The sequence below is a fragment of the Vipera berus genome (assembly GCF_964194415.1).
Source record: "Vipera berus genome assembly, chromosome: 1".
Classification (NCBI taxonomy): domain Eukaryota; kingdom Metazoa; phylum Chordata; class Lepidosauria; order Squamata; family Viperidae; genus Vipera; species Vipera berus.
This window is the reverse complement of record NC_138202.1, coordinates 137,658,288-137,673,227: the sequence shown is the minus strand read 5'-3', so window position 1 is coordinate 137,673,227 and position 14,940 is coordinate 137,658,288. Positions and strand designations below refer to the sequence as shown.

Here is a 14,940-nt window from a genome sequence, read left to right as displayed (position 1 = left end):
TCATGGTAAAAAGGTAAAGGTAAAGGTTCCCCTGCACATGCGTGCAAGTCATTTCCGACTCTAGGGGCCGGTGCTCATCTCCATTTCAAAGCCGAAGAGCCAGCGTTTGTCCGAGGACGTCTCCGTAGTCATGTGGCCGGCATGACTAGACGCCAAAGGCACACGGAACACTGTTACCTTCCCACCATAGTGGTCCCTATTTTTCTACTTGCATTTTTACGTGCTTTCGAACTGCTAGGTTGGCTAGGTGCTTATTCAAAAAGCAACTGAACTTTCTATGTTTTTTTTCTCTTCTTGAAGGTCTTTCACTTCTCATCCTTGAGCCTTGGTGGAGCAGTGGGCTAATGCCTCCTTAAGTAACACCAGCTGCCTGCAATTAGTGCAGGTTCGCATCCCACCAGGCTCAAGGTTGACTCAGCCTTCCATCCTTCCGAGGTAGGTAAAATAAGCTGACTTTGTAATAATGCCGCTTGGGGGTGTGTGAAAGCCCTAATAAGCAGGCATATACATAGAATGAAGGCTACTGCTAAGCTTGTAAGCCGCCCTGAGTCTTCGGAGAAGGGCGGGATATAAATGGAATTAAAATAAAAAAAAATAAAAAAAATCCAAGAAGCATTTTGAGTTATGACTGAATGCTAGGGAATGGAAGGATTTATATTCCTTGCAGTCATCTGGTTGTTAGCACTTTGAAGGTGGGTCAGTAATTCTCTGAGAGTTGTTGAGGGGTTTAAATAAAACAACCACTTCACAAACACATAGCACAGCATAGGAGAACAAACCCATCAGGACAGGATTCAGAAATGCATCTGCATTTTGAAGTAGCCGAAGGACCACTCGGGACGACAGGCTACTTAACTAAAGGTTTATTTAGAGCAAGGCAAAACAGAATAACTCGTCCGGCTTTTATAGCCGGCAGCTGTCAGTGAGGACCAATCAGGAACGTTCCTTTTGGTGCCGCGTCAACCGGACCAATCCGCGCCGTCTGTTCTTGACAGTTCTTGCTTCCGCATGGCTCGGTGTTTTGACAGCCGCGAGCTGTCAGTGGCTGCGCCTGCGCCGTGCGGGGAACTTTGACAGCTGTCAAAGTTCCCGCGTGTTCTCCTGTCAGATTTGTTTTTCCCACACCGTATAACCGGAATAACTTGTTTAACTTATATAATATTGTTTACAGATATATTACACCCCTTACCCCTCCCCTGGAGCGTTTCCTCCCCCTTGGTCGTTGGAACCTGCCCACTGGTAGTCCTTTAGGTAGGTGGGGGCTCTTCGGTTCCTGTTGGAGCGTCGTGGAAGTGGGGCGATGTCTGGTTCCGCCGGTAGTAAGTTTCTTTGCCCCTCTTCCTCTTGGTTTGGTATCGGCAGTATTTCTGCGGGGGTTTGTAGTTCGTGTTCCTCTGGTTGGGGTTCGGGGTTGTGTGGTGGTTGTCTGGGTCTGAGTTGATCGATATGGCGGCGTAGATTGCCGTGAGTTTGTGTGGATATTAGATAAGAAATGGGTCCTGTTTGTTGTAGCACTGTCCCTTGGACCCATTTGTTTTTGTCTGTGTATGACCGTGCCCATATCATTTGCCCCGGTTTGAGTGTGCGGTTTGGGTGGGGGTGATCGTTTTGTTCTGGGTATGTGTCAGGATGTAGTCTGTCGAGCCGCGTTATCAGTCTCCTCCCCCATCTTAGCTCCGCGGGAGATTTGCCCGTTGTTGTGCATGGAGTTGCGTGTTGTGACATTAGGAACTGGCTGAGTCGCCGCTGCCAGTTCCCCTTGACGAATTTTTTCAAAGCTTCTTTTGTGGAGCGCACCATAATTTCAGCCATCCCGTTCGTCGATGGGTGGAACGGTGCAGACGTGACCAGCCTAATACAGTTCTTCATAGCGAACATCTGAAATTCACGAGAGGTGAATTGAGGTCCATTGTCTGAAACCATGGTGTCTGGGAGGCCGTGTGTGGCGAATATTTTCCTTAGGGCCTGTATAGTGGCTCCTGACGTTGTTTTTCTAAGGGGAGTGACTTCTAACCATTTAGAATAGCTGTCCACTACAATTAGGAAACTCTGTCCCTGGATAGGTCCTGCGAAATCTAAATGTATGCGTGACCATGGGTTTTTTGTAGTTTCCCATTTGTGAATTGGTGCTTGGGGTGGCTCGCTTCGTGTTGCTTGACAGGTGTAGCACCCTCCTACATATTTTTCTATCTCTTTATCTATGCCAGGCCACCAGACATAACTTCTGGCCATAGCTTTCATCTTGACAATGCCTGGATGTCCTTCGTGTAAGATGTCTAATGTTTGATTTATGTTCCTATGAGGTATTATGACTCGATTTCCCCATAGAAGGCATCCCCTATGTGAAGATATTTCATTTTTTCTGTTATAGTATGGCTGGAATTGGGGGTGTGGGTTTTGTGCTGGCCAACCTGTTGTTGCCCACCTGAGGATTCTGCTGAGTATTTTGTCTTTAGCTGAGTTGTTAGCTATAATCTTTGCAGAGAGGGGGCAGTCTGGAAGTTGAGAGATTGCTAGAATTAGTCCAGCTGGGGCTGGGTCTGGGTCCTTGCTTTGAATTGGCAGTCTGCTAAGGCAGTCTGCGTGTCCTAATTCCTTTCCTGGTTTATGTATTAATTGAAAAGAATAGGCAGATAAGAAGGTGGACCACCTTAGTATTCTCGGTGAGAGAATCTGTGGTGTTGCTTTATTCCACATGAATATTCCTAGTAGGGGTTTGTGATCTGTGAATATGGTAAAGGGTCTCCCATAGAGGTAGTCATGGAATTTTTTAACCCCTGCGACTATTGCTAAGGCTTCTCTGTCTATTTGTGCGTAATTCCTTTCTGCTTTTGACAGAGTGCGTGAATAAAAGGCTATGGGTCTTTGGGTGCCGTCCTTGTATAGATGACTTAACACTGCCCCAATCCCATAGGGAGATGCATCGCAAGCGATGCATATTGGTGTGTCTTCTCGGAAAAGGGTGATCGTTGAACTGTTACAAATAATATTTTTTAATGATTGGAAGCTATTTTCATGTGTTTTGGTCCAAGACCAGGCATTTCCCTTGTCCAGGAGCCTGTGCAGAGGCTCCGCAATGGTGGCTTTGTGGGGAAGGAAAGCGTGATAAAAGTTTAATAATCCTAAAAAGGCTTGGAGTTCTTGTTTATTCCTTGGGCTTGGCGCTGTTTGAATAGCCCTTAGTTTTTCTGTGGTGGGGTGGATGCCTTGGCCGTCTATTTTGTACCCTAGGAATTCTGTGGATGTGACTCCGATGGAGCACTTTTCCCGTTTAAGTTTGAGACCGGCTTCTCTGAGCCGGCTCAGCACAGCTGACAGTCTGTCAGCTAAGTTTGCTTCGTTTTCTCCGGCGATGAGAACATCGTCGAAATAGGGGCAGACCCCGGGTATTCCCTTCAGGGTTTTCTCCATGATACCCTGGAAGATACCCGGGGCTGCCGATATGCCGAATTGAAGCCTTTTTACTTTAAAGGCACCGCGGTGGGTGACAATTGTTTGGGCTTCCGCGGTGTCATTTGTGACAGGCAGTTGCAAATACGCCTGCGTCAGATCGAGTTTTGCAAAAATGGCGCCGGAGCGGATGGAAGCAAATACGTCCCTTACCGCTGGCACCGGGTAAGCATGGGGGCTGAGAGCTAGGTTGAGGGTCGCCTTATAGTCCGCGCATAATCTTATTTCACCGTTAGGTTTAACTGGGGTGACTATTGGGGTCTCCCAGCTTCCCCCTTCCGTAGGTTCGAGCACCCCGAGACCTACGAGGCGTTCTAGTTCATTTTCTATTTTTTCTTTAAGGGCAAATGGTACTCTCCTAGCTCTTATCTTTATGGGTTGGATTGCTGGGTTTAATTGTAAAGAGATGGGGGGACCGGTGTATTTTCCTAACGTGCCATCGAAGACGTCTGCATACTTGTTGCAAACAGCTTCTAGGCTTGATGATTGGACTGTATTTACCCCAGTAATGGCGATCCCTAGAGGCTTGAACCAGTTCAGCCCTATCAGGTTGGTGCGGTTCCCTGGCGTCACTAGAACTTCTAGGGGGCCCTTGAATTTTTTGTACTCCACCGCCACCCTAGCCCTTCCTTCCAGAGGAATGGGGGTTTTTTGGAAATCTGCTAGGTGGACCTGGGTTTGCCTCAGAGGGATTTTTCCCTTGCTTTGTTGGCAGATCTCCTGATACGTTTTGAATGAAATTAAGGAGACTGCTGACCCGGAGTCCACCTCCATGGGGCAGGGGACTCCCTGAATTTTTACCCTGATCCTCACCTTTGAGCTTAGGCTATGTACCTTATCAATTGTTTCTACTAGGGCCCCTGGCGTTTTTTCTATGTTGGCCCGGGTAGCTGGCCTACCTGGGGAATTGGCCTCCAGATCATTCACGTTGTCGCGGCCCCGGCTTCGGCACACCGGTTTGATGTGGCCGGTCTTTCCACAATTGTGACACTTAGCGTTTCTGAACCGGCAGCTCCCACGGGCATGATTTCCCCCGCAGCTGGCGCAGGCGGCCCATTGCTCATAACGCGGTGGTGGTGGAGGGGGGTTCCTGGTTCTTCGGCGATCCGATGTGTCGCTTCTCCTCTGTTGTCGGCGTTCCATCCTGCGCTGAAGGGCTTCCCCGTCAGTGAAGTCCACCGATTCGTCGCTGTCACTGAGAGTTGCGCTCTCTTGGTATACGGTCGCTGGGCTCTCTGGGGTCGTGGTAGTCGATTTCTTCTTGTGGTTATACTCGTAGGCCATAATTTCTCGGGTCAATTCTGCCAGGCTCATGTCGGGTTTAGATGTCAGTTTCTTCTGTAGTCGCTCGTCCCTCAGCCCGATCACCACCTGGTCTCTGATGCGGTCTTCCAGGTCGGGGAAGCAGCAGTTCCGCGCGGCGTGTCTGACCCCAGCGATGAAATCGTTTGCAGGTTCGTCTGGTCGCTGTTTCTTCTGGGCGAATTGTACACGCCAGTACAGTTCTGAGCGGGCCGGCATATAATGCTTGTTAAGCTGGTCCACCAGGTCCGCGTAGGAGACTTCGGTGATGGGTACCGGGCTAAACAGCCCGACGGCAGCGTCGTATACTGGGGGTCCGCTGATGTATAGGAGAGCGGCGGCCTTTGCTCTGTCGTCGGTGATTTTGCTGACGAGGAGGAATCCCTCGACTTGCCCCAGGTGTGATTGGCATCTCTCGGGATGGCGGGTATCGAATTCCCTCACACGCCCGAAGTTTGCCATGTCGTCCGGTCCTAGGTCTCGCTCCGTTGGAAGTTAAAACTTCCAGTGACAGCTCTGGCCGGGAACTCTCTTCCTCGGCCGTGACTTCAGCTCAGGAGCGATCCCACCTTCGTCGCCAGTGAAGTAGCCGAAGGACCACTCGGGACGACAGGCTACTTAACTAAAGGTTTATTTAGAGCAAGGCAAAACAGAATAACTCGTCCGGCTTTTATAGCCGGCAGCTGTCAGTGAGGACCAATCAGGAACGTTCCTTTTGGCGCCGCGTCAACCGGACCAATCCGCGCCGTCTGTTCTTGACAGTTCTTGCTTCCGCATGGCTCGGTGTTTTGACAGCCGCGAGCTGTCAGTGGCTGCGCCTGCGCCGTGCGGGGAACTTTGACAGCTGTCAAAGTTCCCGCGTGTTCTCCTGTCAGATTTGTTTTTCCCACACCGTATAACCGGAATAACTTGTTTAACTTATATAATATTGTTTACAGATATATTACACATTTGAAAGACAAAGGTCTCTCTTTTGAAGACAGTGAAGTCCACATTCTGAACAGAGAGGACCAATGGTTTGAAAGAGGGGTAAAAAAGGCCATCAATATTAAAACTGAACAGCCCTCTCTCTCAACCGTGGGGGAGGGATACACCACCAATTATCTCCTATTTACAACAGGATTCCACATTCTGATTCAGGTGACCCAAAGGGACAGATAAACCCCAAGGGGCTTCAATGACTCTCAGAGAGCTAATGACTCACATTCAAAGTGCTAACAACCAGATGACAGCAAGGATTATAAATCTTTCCATTCCCCAACATTCAGCCAGGATGCTTCTTAGATGTGAAGCAAAACATCTTCAAGAAAAAAAATTTAAAAATCCAGTTGCCTTTTGAAAAAGCACCTTTGGGATCAATGCTCAATGCATCAATGCTCTTCCTAACCTGCTTTAAAGTCCAACTTTCACTCCCATGGAGTGTCACAAGGAATACCATGGGTTGCACAATTCTGATCTTCTTAAAGTATAGATACCAGTGAGAGAATGGCGAGCCAAGGGGAGGAGTCAAGCAGGCAATTAGCCTAGAGTCTTTATGTAGGCACAAAAAAGGCAAAGTCTGATTCCCCTTGAATATTGTTGACCTTTATCTAGTCTGTCTAGGTGCAAACTATCAATCTGGAAAATTCCTGTATAATAGGCATGAGCAATACAGTAGCTAATCGAACTCTTCACATATCAATGTGACATTAGACCACAACATAGCCCAAAATTTATGTTGCTAAGTAAGAAATTTGTTAAGTGAGTATTGCCCCATTTTATGACTTTTCTGACACATTTGTTAACTGAATCACTGCAGTTGTTAAATTAGTAATATGGTTAAGTGAATCTGGTTTTCCCATTGACTCTGCTTATCAGAAGGCTGCAAAAGGTGATCACTCTGGGACACTGCAACGGTCGTGTGAAAAATGGTCATGTCAATTTTTCAGTGCCATTGTAACTTCAAACAGTCACTAAATGAATTGTAAGTCGAGGACTACCTCTATATTTTCTTTTTAGATTCACTTCATTAATTATTTATTAATTATTTATTTATTAATTTGGTTTATACTGCGCCCTACTCCCGAAGGACTCAGGGCGGTTTACAAGGCAAAATTTAAAAACAATACAATATAAAATTAAAATAAAATAAAATTAAGTCTAGCCCCAAAAATTAAAATCACAATTTAAAAACATTAAAACCCCTCAGTCCAGACCAGATAGCTCAAAGAGCCAGGTTTTTGGGTCCCAGCGAAATGAACGAAGGTCGGGGGCAGTCCGGAGTTCCGTTGGCAGTTGATTCCATAGGGCAGGCGCGCCCACAGAGAACGCCCCCCCTGGGGATCGCCCGTCAGCAATCCTTGACCGGCGGTACCCTGAGGAGGCCCTCCCTGTGGGAGCGCACAGGATAATGGGAAATTGACACTGGCAGCAGGTGCTCCCTCAGATAATCCGGGCCCATGCCATTTAGGGCTTTATAGGTCATCACCAGCACCTTGAATCTCAATTTAAAAGACATCCATCTCACCAAAATGACTCTAGGCAGCCTACAAGGCACATCTGAACTGAACAATCCCAATTTTTTTTTAAAAAAAAGTCTGAACACAACAAAACAAACCTTAATTAAATAATTAAATAAAATTTAAATTAATCTTAAGCCATTAATTCCACACACATACCCCAAGTAGATTAGCTAGTTATCCAAGACCCCAGGCAAGTAATTTGTATACAAATTGACAGAATTTGGGAATCCAGGCTGGAAAAGATATTTATTATAACTAGTTGATTCTATTGCTATCTACTAGAAAATAAGACCCACTGAGACCAATTAAGCTTTCTTCAGTTAAATAAATACAGAATTGTAATTATAACATTATGGCTTGAGTACCAAACATTTCTTTCTACAGATTCATGCTATAGCATTATGACATCTCATACACCGTAGAATGTTCCATATCTCCCTATCTTGAATCCTTCCCACAAAAGAGATTCAATCTTGTGTCTTTCTTTCCAAACCCTGCAAAATATCCTAAACGTTTTATCTCCAGGTACAACCTGAGGAGAGTTGATTGACATAATAATGGCCAGATATAACAATGTCTCAAGTCAACTACGGTATATTCTTAAATCAAAAAACTCTAGGCAGCTTCACAAAGTTAAAAGAGCAATTCCATAAAAATAAGTATCTATAAAGGTAAAGGTAAAGGTTCCCCCGCACGTGTGTGCTAGTCGTTTCCGACTCTAGGGGCCGGTGCTCATCTCCGTTTCAAAGCCGAAGAGCCAGCGCTTGTCCGAGGACATCTCCGTGGTCATGTGGCCGGCATGACTAGACGCCAAAGGCGCACAGAACGCTGTTACCTTCCCACCGTAGTGGTCCCTATTTTTCTACTTGCATTTTTACGTGCTTTCGAACTGCTAGGTTGGCAGAAGCTGGGACGAGTAACAGGCGCTCACTCTGCTACGCGGCACTCGGGATTCGACCCGCCAAACTGCCGACCTTCTGATCGACAAGCTCAGCATCCTAACCCACTGAGCCACCGCGTCCCTTATAAGTATCTATACAAGTATCTATAAAACAATCATCACTCAAAGAAACAAAACTATATCACCCAGATTCATAAAGAAAAATCTGTGCTAATGTACATAATTTTCCTCCTACTCACTACAATGGGAAGGAAGTGAGTAGACTCTCGTAACAGGAAGAAATGGGGAAGAATGACAATTCTCCCACATTTCTGTTACTAGAGAGCTTTGGATGTAAAGAAGCTTCCAATATCAAACTTAAGCAAAAGGACTGCTCAACTCATTTATAACATTCATAGTATCCTGAAGAGTGGAAGTTTAATGTGTGGTCAAATAAAATCAAAATAACTTTGGAACATAGATATATATTTTGAACCCTGGCAGCACAACAGGATGTTTGTTCTGTTTTCAGAATAAGTTTTTAGATACTTGATAAATAAGTTGATACAGGTAATCCTCAACTTACAACTTACAGTTCATTTAGTGACTGTTCAAAGTTACAACAGTATTGAAAAGTGACTTATAAGCATTTCTCACACAACCATTGTAGCATTCCCATGGTCATGTAATCAAAATCGGACACTTGGCAACTGACTCATATTTATGATGGTTGCAGTGTCCCCAGACCATGTGATAATCTTTTGTGACCTTGTGACAAGCAAAGTCAATGGGGAAGTCAAATTCACTTAACAACCGTGTTAACAACTTAACTGTGGTGACTGACTTAACTGTGACAAGGTGATAAAATGGGGCAAGTGTCTTGCTTAGCAACAGAAATTTTGGCCTCAGTTGTGGTCATAACTCAAGGATTACTTGTAATATAAAATGAATCTAATTAAACTAAGTGTGATAACGAGTGCTTATAAAATATACATTTTCTATACATTTGTTATTTTGAAAATATTTTTAAAAGGCAAATCCATCATAGTTCTATATATACACACTATATGCATATTAAGATTATTTAGCCCAAACAAGGCCATACTGTATGTAGTGACTTAATGCTTCTCATAGATCAGGAGTGTCATCCAGAAGCCGCGCCCACCCCACTGCCGGCAATGGCAAAACAGTCCCAATACATCTCATGATGTCATGAGTTTGACATGTCATAGATGACCATGACACCTGCTGACATCAGTAGGATTTTTTTTTAAATCTCAAATATGCTGGGACTATAATTCCCAGACAGCTTCTGGGGACCAGAATCAGCCTGGATCAATATGCTACATCATACATTCCAAAATGGACAATTGCTCAAAGACCTTTGGTAATATCAACTGTAGCATGTTGATAAAAACTAACATTAAATATTTTTGAACATGCTATAAACAGGACTTTGGGGCAACTTTACAATGAAGTTTAAATGCATATTCTGTAAAAATAGGTTATCAATACTTACAAAACTTCCTGATTTCAATGGTAAAACATAACATTTCAGCATACGTACATCAGGCATGTTGTACATCAGGCATGTTCAACCTGTTGCCTATGTGCAGCATGTGGCCTGGACAACTAGTAATGAGGCCCCACAAGACTCCCCCCACAAATAAAGGAAGTTTATTCAGTTTGGTGGGTCAAATCCCAAGTGCCGCGTAGCAGTGAGCGCCTGTTACTCGTCCCAGCTTCTGCCAACCTAGCAGTTCAAAAGCATGTAAAAATGCAAGTAGAAAAATAGGGACCACTACGGTGGGAAGGTAACAGCATTCCATGCGCCTTTGGCATCTAGTCATGCCGGCCACATGACCAGAGACGTCCTTGGACAAGCGCTGGCTCTTCGGCTTTGAAACGGAGATGAGCACCGGCCTCTAGAGTCGGAAACGACTAGCACGCATGTGCGGGGGAACCTTTACCTTTCTCTCTCTCTCTCTCACACACACACACACACACACACACACACACACATATATATATATATTTGTTTTCGTAGGTGTCTGTATGTGTAGGTCTAGAGTCTCGGGTTTCTTCCCGCGTCCCTTTCATCTTCAGAAAGTTGTGGCGACGTTTCGACGAAATCCCATCCGTCATCATCAGGCCGGAGTATTCCTCCTGCTGCTTTCAGGAGCAATGCGTGGTCTGTCTGTTCCTTTCCTTCCAACTGCCGGTGGGGCTGTGTTCCGACTGGGTGGAGGCGTGGCTGCTTTCTGATTGGGTGGGGGTGTCATCCGACTGGGTGGAGGCGTGGTTGTCTTCACTACAGGTGTGTGTCTGGAGGTGTGTGTCTACACTACACACACACACACACACACACACACACACACACAGAGTAAATATTTTATATATACAATTCCTCTTCATTCAGTGCAGCCCAAGCAAATGAAAATGCGGGACACACCTGTATATCATTTCGTATGTAACCACAATAAATCTTTGGCAATCTTTGTCCATGGTAATAACCTCATTATACCTGATTATTACTTACTGTAAGTACATTTGCCCTTCTTACATAGTTTTACTGCCATTTTTTTCTGCATGAGACCTAATTTCTCTGCAGATTACATCTTTCTTCTTTTGAAATTCCATACAAATGTATTATTTGTATTAATAATGCAAAAAATGGCAGCATGCGAAACCAGGCCTGGGAATTTTGATCAAAAGACTCCATCCTCTCCATTTTTAGCATAAGTATTAGCCACATCAAGAAAACCACATCATGAAAACTCTTTTATGTGGTACCAGTCACATTATTTATCAAGCCTGACGGGCTAATAATAACATGAAACTATAGCTCACGTCCTGCTATACTGCATCTTCTATAAGAACTTATGGACTCAATTTATAACACTTTACCTAGTAAATTATCCAGGAAACACAGATCTTTTTTTATGTGCAATTACTGTTATCAGATCGGTACGAAGTAGTTACTCTATGGCCAAATACTGCTATGTTGTATATTAAATTAGGCAAACTAAAAATTAGGCAAATCTACCACCAACTGCAATATATTATTATGTCTGTCTTTTATTTTTTATTTCTTAGCACTACCATCTTTTAATGCTTCTATTTGATCAGTGATTGATTGAAATATCATGAAATGTAAATGCAACACTGACATGTCAACATTGCTGTATTGCTGCATTTTCCTAATATGCTACTCCCCATAGTAATATTAGCAATGAGACTACACTGGTCAGTCAACAGAGGTCCTCAAAGCACAAACACCAGTTACAACATTTCTGCTCACATTTTCAATACTAATACTTTAGCCCCAAAACTCAATATCCTACCACTACCACCAGGAAAGGAAAGTACTACATGGCCTGAACTATCTCATGGAAGCAGCACATAACAAAGAAAGGCCAAAGAAAAATGGGGTATGGTATATATAGGGAAGGCCAACAAGTAGTTTTGTTGTTGATGTCCTCGTTTCTTCTATTTACTCCAAGGCTATCCACAGCGTTGTAGGCTAGCCCCTTAAAAGGGTGTTATTATCCTCTAAAATGAGGATAAGGGGAAAAAAATTGCTAATGGGATAGAGAAAAGCTCCTTTCCTTTCAGAGGGAATAAAGTTAACAGCTGTCTGCAAAAATAAAGGCTGGAGAAAAACAGCCCTAACATGACACTAAAGGTCGTCTGCAAGCAATAGGCATAGAGGCGCCTCCTGATCCGTTCAACAACTGAGACGCGACCTGCAAGACTATCACATTGATTCCTGGATCCTCTTAAAACAAGCTAAGCGGCGACTTTAGCAAGCAATGGGAGACCCGACAACAAATGGTGATTACCACGGAGGATGAGCAACCTCTCTCTCCAAAGCGGGGGAAAAGCACCACCTTTTTAAAAAAAAAAATAATTCGAGAAAAATGAGAAAAAAATAAAGCAGGTGTGGTAACCAGCTTTGTATCTGTGGCCGAGAAGCAAGGGGGGAAAAACACTTTCGTGCAAAGGTAAAATAACGCCTTTCTTGCCTCAACCACATCACCAAATCTCTCTCTCTCACACACACACACAAACACACACACACACACACGGAAAGGACCGAGGTCCTCTTTGCTCACCGGAGGAGAAAGACAAAGCAGCAGGTGAGCGAGGAGAAGCGCCTCGCCTCCAGCGGTCCCGTCAAAAAACCAGAACGACTTTGGAAAAGTGTCCCGTAAAAGCCGAGGGACAAAGCAGGTCGTTTGCCCGCTTCTCCGAGGAAAGCGAGGTAAACGGAGAAAGAAAGAAGGAAGGAAGGAAGGAAGGAAGGAAGGCACGCCGCTCCCCGCCCGGCAGGCAAACGCATGCAGGCGGGCGACCAGCGAAGGAGTAACCTACCTATTCCAGGGTTTTCCCGAGAGAAAAAGGCGCTCGCTCGTCAATGTGGGCGAGGAAAAGGAAACGGCTGGGTTTTCCATTGCGACCGACCAAACGACCCAGCACGCCGCCAGCAGACCGCAGCCGGAGCGCGCACCACGGGGGCGGGCAGGGGAAGAGCAGCGGCGGCGGCGGCTCGAGAACCGGGAGGGAGGGAAAGTGGGAGGAGTCAGCAGCTCCCTCCTCCCCACAGGCGCCAAGACCGCGGGCCCTCACACGGCGCGAGCTCCGCCGCCGCCGCCGCCTCCGCCTCCTGGCGGGGCTCGCGGATGCTGCTCCCGCTCGGAAAACAGGGCGCGCGGAGAGAGAGAGAAAGCAAAGCTGCTTACCAGCTTCCCTGGCGTAGCCGGCGAGGCGCCCTCCCCCCTTTTCTCCTTATTCCATCTTGGCGCTCTCTTGCTCTCGCTAAGCGGGGCCGGGGCTTGCCCCCCCGCCGCGGCCGCCGCCGAAGTGGCGGGGAGGCCGGACATGGAGCAGCGCAGGAGCGGCGCTTGCTTGCTTGCTTGCGGCGGCGCTGAGGGCCGAGCTCAGCCAGCTGCCGCAGCGGAACCCCGGAGAAGCGAGGCGGACGCGGCGTTCCTTCCCAGGCGCCGCGCTCTTCCGACTGCGGCGCGAGGGAGTCCCGGCCGAGCAGCCAGCGTCTGCCAGCCGCCTTGCCCGCCCGGGAGTGTACCAAAAAAAAAAAAGAAAAAAAAAGCCTCGCTGGAGCTAAGGGAGCGTCTGCAAACTACCCACCGTCAGCGGGAACGACCAATACCTCAACGCTGCAAAAGGGGGGGGGAGAGAGGGGAGGGAGGAGTTGGTGATGGTAGTAATAAATAAACGACTGTAAAGTGTAGCGCGTGAAGTGCTTCCTTCCCCGGCCTAGGAGGACTCGCTCTCGGCGAAAGCTGGCGGGCGAAGTCTCTCGGACGTCGCTTGAGGCGGCATGTGACCGGCCTGGACGGGGAAAAAAACACAAAACGAACCTAAAAGGCCGAGAGCGGCAGCACGTCGCCCGTTCTCCGGAGTGCAGTCGGAAAGATCCCAGAGAGGGGCAGGAGAGAGTTAAAACCGTTTTATCGCCGGGTTGCCTGAGCAGGAAGCGTCTGCATTCTCGAGTCCCGTCGCCCGGCAGGCAACGTGCAAAACATATGCTTGCTCCTAACCGCTCGGGTTTCTCAAGCGTTGAAGACATCCATTTGCCGGGAAGAGAGAGAGAGAGAGAAGCAGCTCTTGTTTCCTCCCTAAGATGCTATAGACGCGATCCCGAAGCCGATGCCATGAAATGAGCCGCTCCTGCACTGCAGAGTTTCCCACCTTGGAAGAAGAAAAGAAAAAAAAGGAAGCGAGATAAAAAGCGAGAAGTAAAACGGACAAACCTTCGAAAATGCAGGCGGGAAAGACCGTGCGGAATCGACTCTCTGCCTTGGTCACGATTAAAACGTAGCGAAGTTGGTGAAAAGCGTGCTTGGAAAAGCCGTGGAAATGGATCCGAGGTTCGGCGATTATCATGCAGTGCAGCTGGCCGCCGCCATCACTAAACCCCCAGAAAAAACGCCAAGGGCGCTCAGATAACAGCTTTATCTGCTTGGCCACAACCTGAAGCGACAAATCACCTTGTGAAGAAACTGGATTGTATCTCTTCACGTTGACTACAGCAATTAGTCACCGTGATATTCTGTGTTAACCCGGTTTTCTGGGTTTGCATAAAATACAGAACAAGTCACATTGGCTGAATTTGGTCAGCATACTGGGCTGAAATGAGGCTAGCTACTTCTTGGTTCAGTGTGTCACACAAGCACGCTGTCAGTTGTCACAATTAACCCTGATTAGGTTCCTGTTCTCTCCCATTCCCGCATTAGCTTCAGAACTCTGTATAGATTTCTACATATATTCTGTGGTACGTTACTACTGCTACATTACTCTTTCCTAACTAGAAACTTCTGGAGTGTGCACATACACTAATGGTTGAATTAGTTACTTAAATGTTGTCATTAAACTGTTAGGAGGACTCATCAATTGGTTTCAGATGAGGGTTTATTGGCATGCTGTATTTCCAGAGCAGGAGAGATGATGTAAGACTTGGTCCAATGTCCAGAAGCTGTGAATAACTGGATAGAAAGGTCAGAATTATATTGAATCCCAACAATATAAGATTGTCACTTGTCCAGAAGTTCTCTGGTTCCATCTTAGCTTCCATTTCATCTCTGCATCGATGGCACTTCCCCTTAGGGAGGAGGATTTGTACACTGCCCATAGTCACTATTTATTATTATTATTAATTTTATTTGTATACCGCCCTTCTCCCGAAGGACTCAGGGCGGTGAACAGGGCAATACATGTTAAAAACAAGAATACAAAAATTAAAAGAGATTAAACAAGATACCCAAAAACTACAGCAATAAGTTAAAA

At 46.3% G+C, this 14,940-nt stretch overlaps 1 protein-coding gene across 6 annotated transcripts in view; it reads right to left on the bottom strand.

The window, feature by feature from the left end:
- The window catches only part of MGAT5 (alpha-1,6-mannosylglycoprotein 6-beta-N-acetylglucosaminyltransferase), a 149,193-nt gene extending 135,124 nt beyond the window's left edge, over positions 1 to 14,069 (bottom strand). For 2 of the 6 annotated variants that reach the window (XM_081342043.1, XM_081342044.1), the window contains exon 1: positions 12,508 to 13,298. The gene's annotated coding sequence lies outside the window, so the exon portion shown is untranslated. Of the gene's footprint in view, positions 1 to 12,248; positions 12,450 to 12,507; positions 13,299 to 13,514 lie in introns of those variants that run through there. The other 4 variants (XM_081342042.1, XM_081342045.1, XM_081342046.1 and 1 more) reach the window with 3 other exon arrangements.
- Positions 14,070 to 14,940: the final 871 nt, after the last annotated feature.